This window comes from Hyposmocoma kahamanoa, unplaced genomic scaffold (genome assembly GCF_003589595.1).
Source record: "Hyposmocoma kahamanoa isolate Upper Pololo Valley unplaced genomic scaffold, ASM358959v1 82, whole genome shotgun sequence".
NCBI classification, from domain to species: domain Eukaryota; kingdom Metazoa; phylum Arthropoda; class Insecta; order Lepidoptera; family Cosmopterigidae; genus Hyposmocoma; species Hyposmocoma kahamanoa.
This window is the reverse complement of record NW_020654133.1, coordinates 565,806-571,334: the sequence shown is the minus strand read 5'-3', so window position 1 is coordinate 571,334 and position 5,529 is coordinate 565,806. Positions and strand designations below refer to the sequence as shown.

The following is a 5,529-nucleotide window of genomic DNA, read 5'->3' as shown; positions in this document are numbered from 1 at the left end:
GTAATTTGAAAACCAAATGAATTTATTTTATTCAAACTTGTAATTATGACATTTGAAAAGACGCTAACAAATTCTTTTAACTATGATTTTGCCATTGTTCTATAAGATTGTATGTAATGTATTTTTTATATGTGTTGTAACGACTAAAATATAATAACAATTTAATGAAGAAAGAAAGAAAGAAAGAAAGAAAAATTGTTTATTAGCGTCATAATTATGCCATATTACAATTTACAAATTTTACATTCTTAAGCTTAGATATAAGTATAACGCTAAACCGACGTCTACTCAGCATTAGTCGAGGCATATTGCAACACCCCAACCCTGGTCTTCCGGAGACACCGGCCAGTTAGGAAGTACCACTACGCGCTGCAACGACACGCCGAACCATATAATATATGGTGACAAGTACGAACTCAATATGATGTAATAAAATACTTAACAGTTAATGGTTTTGCAAGCATTGTCGTCTACGAGCATTTACGAGTCATATCAAAAATACATATATTTTCTGAGTCCTTGGATACGGTGGATCAAATATGTCATTCGCTGTTAAGAATCAAGTTGCCCAATTAACGGAATCTTATGTAAGTTTGAGTTCTTTTTCCTTTCCGTTTTTCTTGGATTTAAAAAAAGTTCGACCACCGGAATCAAAGAATATAATTGCAATATGCAATTATGAGGGTATTTCTCAAAATTGCATATTGCAATTATGAGGGTATTTCTCATAATTGCAATATACAATTATGAGGGTATTTCTCAAAATTGGAATATGCAATTATGATGATATTTCTCATAATTGCAATATGCAATTATGAGGGCATTTCTCCACGTTTAGTGGAGTCTCAATGGAATCACAATGACCAGTGATTTCAAGAAAAATCAGAATTGGGGCCTAAGTCGAAGTTATTTACTTCTAAATCGTTATATTTCATTGTAGGTATAACAAACGCGAATACCAAAGAACTAGATATTTTAAATACTAATTTAGTTTAGTCGTCGAACAAAAAGTTTCTGGTTTCGATGTCTGGAATTAAGCCCTTGAAGTTTTTCTCTCAAACGTAAATAAACATCTGTACGGTTGTACAAATACGTAGTTAGCTGCCAGTTGGTTCCGTGAAGTCACCTGTACCCTCTCAACTGATAACATAACTTTGTATTTAACCCGAATTATTTACATTACCAATTTTATATAAATCGATTCAGCCATCGCGTGGGTGATAGTGGGATACAGATACTTATTCTGGCCACTGACAGACGACATGCGATTATTATTTTTCGAGTTATTGGTTTTGGCTGCCGTCGCTGTAAGTGCACTTTTTAATTATCTGTTAAGTCGGTCCTATCTACAGACCCGAGAGATAGGGTTTTCCGAATTGACTACGGGCTCCGTAGACAAGACCAGGGTACAGCAGGCGTCTAAGCCAAGTCCTCGTCACTGGTGGACCCAGACTTGGGTATGGACTCGCTGGGGTTTGTGGTGAGCTGCAGAGACGGACATGTTTGTCTGCCCCGGTTGCCCCGGTTGTTGCGGCCACGTCCACAAGTTGGAAGCTAGGTCCGGACGTTGTCACAGGATACTGCGACTGGTATCTGTCCAGTGTCTTGTTGCAATCCATCGCCTGTTAAAACATTATTATTATTATTATTATTTTGTAATATCAATTGACGCGATGACCAAGTCGTTCACCTTATGGTAAGCTACACGCCTGTCCATAACAGTTGCAGTGCCACTCAGAGGTTTAAATTGCAAAGATCTGTGGGGCACTACCACTGCGCCCGTCACCCTGAGACATAAGTTGCCAAGTCTCATGTACCCGTAATTTCACCAACACTTTTACCGTCCAAAACCGTAATACTCACACTACATCTTGGCAGCAGAAATATAGGTAAGGTGGCAGTATTTCTTTCATCCTTGTCGCAACAGTGATATCTGCCCTTTCGGGAGCCCGTTAGATTTTCGGTAAAATATAAATGTAATTTAAAAAATCAATACCAATTAAACATATGCTTTTACAGGTCTATCTACCCAGTGCAGCGGCGGGCCCACACCGTGAGTACATTATCAATATGAATTATAACTTTTTTGTAAAAAAGAAAACAACCTCAAAAGTCTGTGGAATTACGTGTGCTAAGTTTTATTGAAATTGGTTACCGGAAAGTGCACGAAACCGGATTCATCCCCTAGTTCGCCACCCTTAGCGATGGCATACTTTCTTCCAATTCAAATGGGACCATTACTGAGGTACCTACCATCTTTCCAACAAAAAAATATCATCAAATTTTTTTCACATACAGACAGTCTTTGAAGTCCGTTTTGAAGTTGGATACAAGTCGAGTTATTAGGTTTTCGCGATTGTTGCACATAGGAAATGAAACTATTTTTCCGGTTTTAAATCTCGTATATTTATTTTTTTCAAACAAACCAACGTTTCGTGCCCTTTACTGGTCCCATGGTCACGGTTGACTGAGTCAAAATAGTTTCATTTCTTAATGGAGACAAGTCCTTACATCACACTATTGTCACTTTGAACAAGAACTTTGAATTCGTAATTATTAGAATTTTCAGGATAAACTCTTTTGTAATTTGATTTAAAATGAGGAATATAGTTTTTCTTCATCACTATTTCTTTCTTCTTATTTTCTTCATAATATACCGAAAATAAAATTAATCTTTGTAAAGATTATACTTCTAACTTCAAAAACCCCGCCATTTTTTTAGGCACGCAATGTCCTTTTTGTCACGTAATGCATAATGTCAAATTTGTGATTTCTAATTTCGTAGTTTTGACATGGCACGGTATATTGATCACTTTGATTTGAAACTTTTCATTTGCATTTTTCATAGTAATAATATTTATTTTTTGTTACCAGGACAAACTCACAAAATAACCACAATAAAGAAATTAAGGAGTAAACAAGGTAAACAACAGGTTAAACTATAGTAAATAAACAAATAAGGTGACAGTAAAGCTCTTTGTGAAAGAGGTCGTCCATGGAAATACTCCCACTGGTCAATGCCAATTCCATATCTTTCTACATAAGTTTGTAGTACCCCGCCCTATCAACCTCTTGGTTATGTGGGAAGGGCACTATCACCTGTGCGAGCAAACCCACACAGGGATCATCGGAGTCAGATCTTAACCCCGGATCAGCCCATTGCACGGACTTCATCCGGTTCGCTACGAGGCTAGTGCTACAGATGAGCTGCCCCGGTGCACGTACATGTACAGACCATGGCCAGTCCCATATCATTCTACATAAGTTTCGTTTATAGTGGCTTCTTTATCAACCTCTTGTTTACGCAGGAGTTCAGGTTCTGACCCCAGATCAGCCAGTGTACAGGGTTGTCACAGACCTCTGTAACTTGACTTCATCCGGTTCTTCGAGAGGCTGGTGCCTCGGGTGAGCCGCCCCGGGTGCACGTACAATATCCTCCCTATTTTCCAGATAGGTACCGGAACTGTAGGCGCACTCACTTCCCGTTGCGCATTGCACAACTAGCGGTTGCCACCGCTAAGCCGTCGACTCTGAGTCCACTACCAAATCTCCTCATTGGTGGCTGAGCTGTAAGCCACGCTCACTTCCCCACGCCGAAAAACGTTCCCAATAACCTAAGCGACTAGAAGGACCGGAAGATGTCTAGCTTATCCTCTACTGGCTCTCCGAGCTAGTGTCGGAGATGCCGGTCGCAGTGTCCTGTGACAATGTCCGGACATAGCTTCCTACTTAAAGGGCAACTCACGTGCTGGCGCGTGTCCTCGCTTCAGGCCCTCAACTAGACCGCTCACGAGAGAGACGCCCCGGACACATGCAACCGGGGCAGACAAACATGTCCGTCTCTGCAGCTAACCATAAACCCCAGCGAGTCCATACCCAAGTCCGGGTCTGCCAGAGACGCCCGCAAAGGCGTATCACTGGCGGAGGGCTTGGCCCGGACGCCCGCTGTACCCTGGTCTTAACCCTCCTCATCTTAACCGAAAGAAAAATAACAATAGAAGTGCCTTAAACCTCATTTACTATCAGAACCGATGTCGCCAAAACTGGCACATTTTTAATTTGAAACACTACGAAATCTTGATATCGACTGGTCGTAGTTTCAAATGTAAAAAGAAATAACAAATTCTGGATTGTTAATATAATTTAAACTTTATCCGTTTGTCAATATCTGTTATTGCAAGTTACGACGTTTTGATATCATATTGAAATTTCAATAAATGTGCTGCCATCTAGCGGTTAATTGCTGAACGACGACGAATTGGAGTTATTAAGTATACATACAACAACAAGTAGTAAGTACAGGACAATAAGGCATTTTTTAAAGATTTTAGAGATTTAGTAGGATAGATGACACAACCATAACTTCGAGACTTATTGTTGGCACGCGTCTGACGCTAACTAACCACTTCTACTGTATTTATTATTCTGTGGACAAGTCCCATGTGCCTGTAATTTCACCAGCAACCTTACCCTTCAAAACCGGAACGCATTAACTTCAACTTGGGCGACTTTCCCAAGAAGTTGCTATCAAATTGCTTGTTCGAAATGTATGTACATATAAATCTTATAACGTATTAATAATAATAAAATCTTAATTCAGATGGATATCATGATCTACACAGCCATGAGCACGTTAAAGAGAAGAGGATTGTGCATGTTGACCACGAAGAACATAGAAATCAGCATTCAGAAAGACGACAGGGTAAGAAATATACATTTTATTACTAACATCATAAACAACACTTCTGGCCATTGCTTTTTAGAAAACATAATAAATTTACCAAAAAAGCTTTTTCTACTTCTGTCTTTATTATTCTGCCAATTACAATTTCATAAACCATATCCGCTCTTTTTAGTTCTGAATCAAAATTCTATTGTTTATGGTATATATATATATATATACTACCTCGTGATTGGTTGAATTGGCCTAAAAGTCTTGCAGTTATAAATCATTATATAAAAAAATATATATTGGTTAAAATGTAAGCGGTACTTGGCCACTTCTATTCTATCTCTTTGGTTTTTTTGTATTGTAACGTTTGTTTGGTTTTCGTCTAAATATTATGAAGAGGCTACCCTTGCCTACTAATAAATGGGATAAAATTTATTTCAAACAATTCCAATTGTTGTCATGGATTTTTAACAAAATATATTAATAATTATATTAATTCATGTTTACCAAAGCCTCAATAAAGTAATCAATTAGATCTTAAAATCTCGTACCTACTAGTTAGGCCACTCGGTATAGCCTCGTGGCCTAAACACGGTGGGTGCTCTACTTTAAATTCCATCCATTATAAAGATATTATTATACGAAATATGTATTTCTCTGAGTATTTATATAGTCTGTAGTAATTTAATGTTTTTGCTATTGTTTTTTTATTATTATTTTATTACATAATTTAATTTTGTATTTGAAATATCCGCTATTTCGCCCCTATACAGGACTTGACACGGGAGATAATAAAAATCGGTTCTCACTACTCAAAGTGTATTGAGAGAGAAAAATGCCTTGAATTGGAGAATAGC

General features: G+C 38.1%; 1 long non-coding RNA gene across 1 annotated transcript; it reads left to right on the top strand.

Annotated features, from left to right (window-relative positions):
- The first annotated feature begins 1,242 nt into the window (after window positions 1–1,242).
- Window positions 1,243–4,702, top strand: LOC113234234. Its single transcript, XR_003310780.1, has 4 exons — window positions 1,243–1,307; window positions 2,020–2,053; window positions 2,875–2,922; window positions 4,601–4,702. It is a non-coding gene; the product is annotated as an uncharacterized LOC113234234 (long non-coding RNA).
- Window positions 4,703–5,529: the final 827 nt, after the last annotated feature.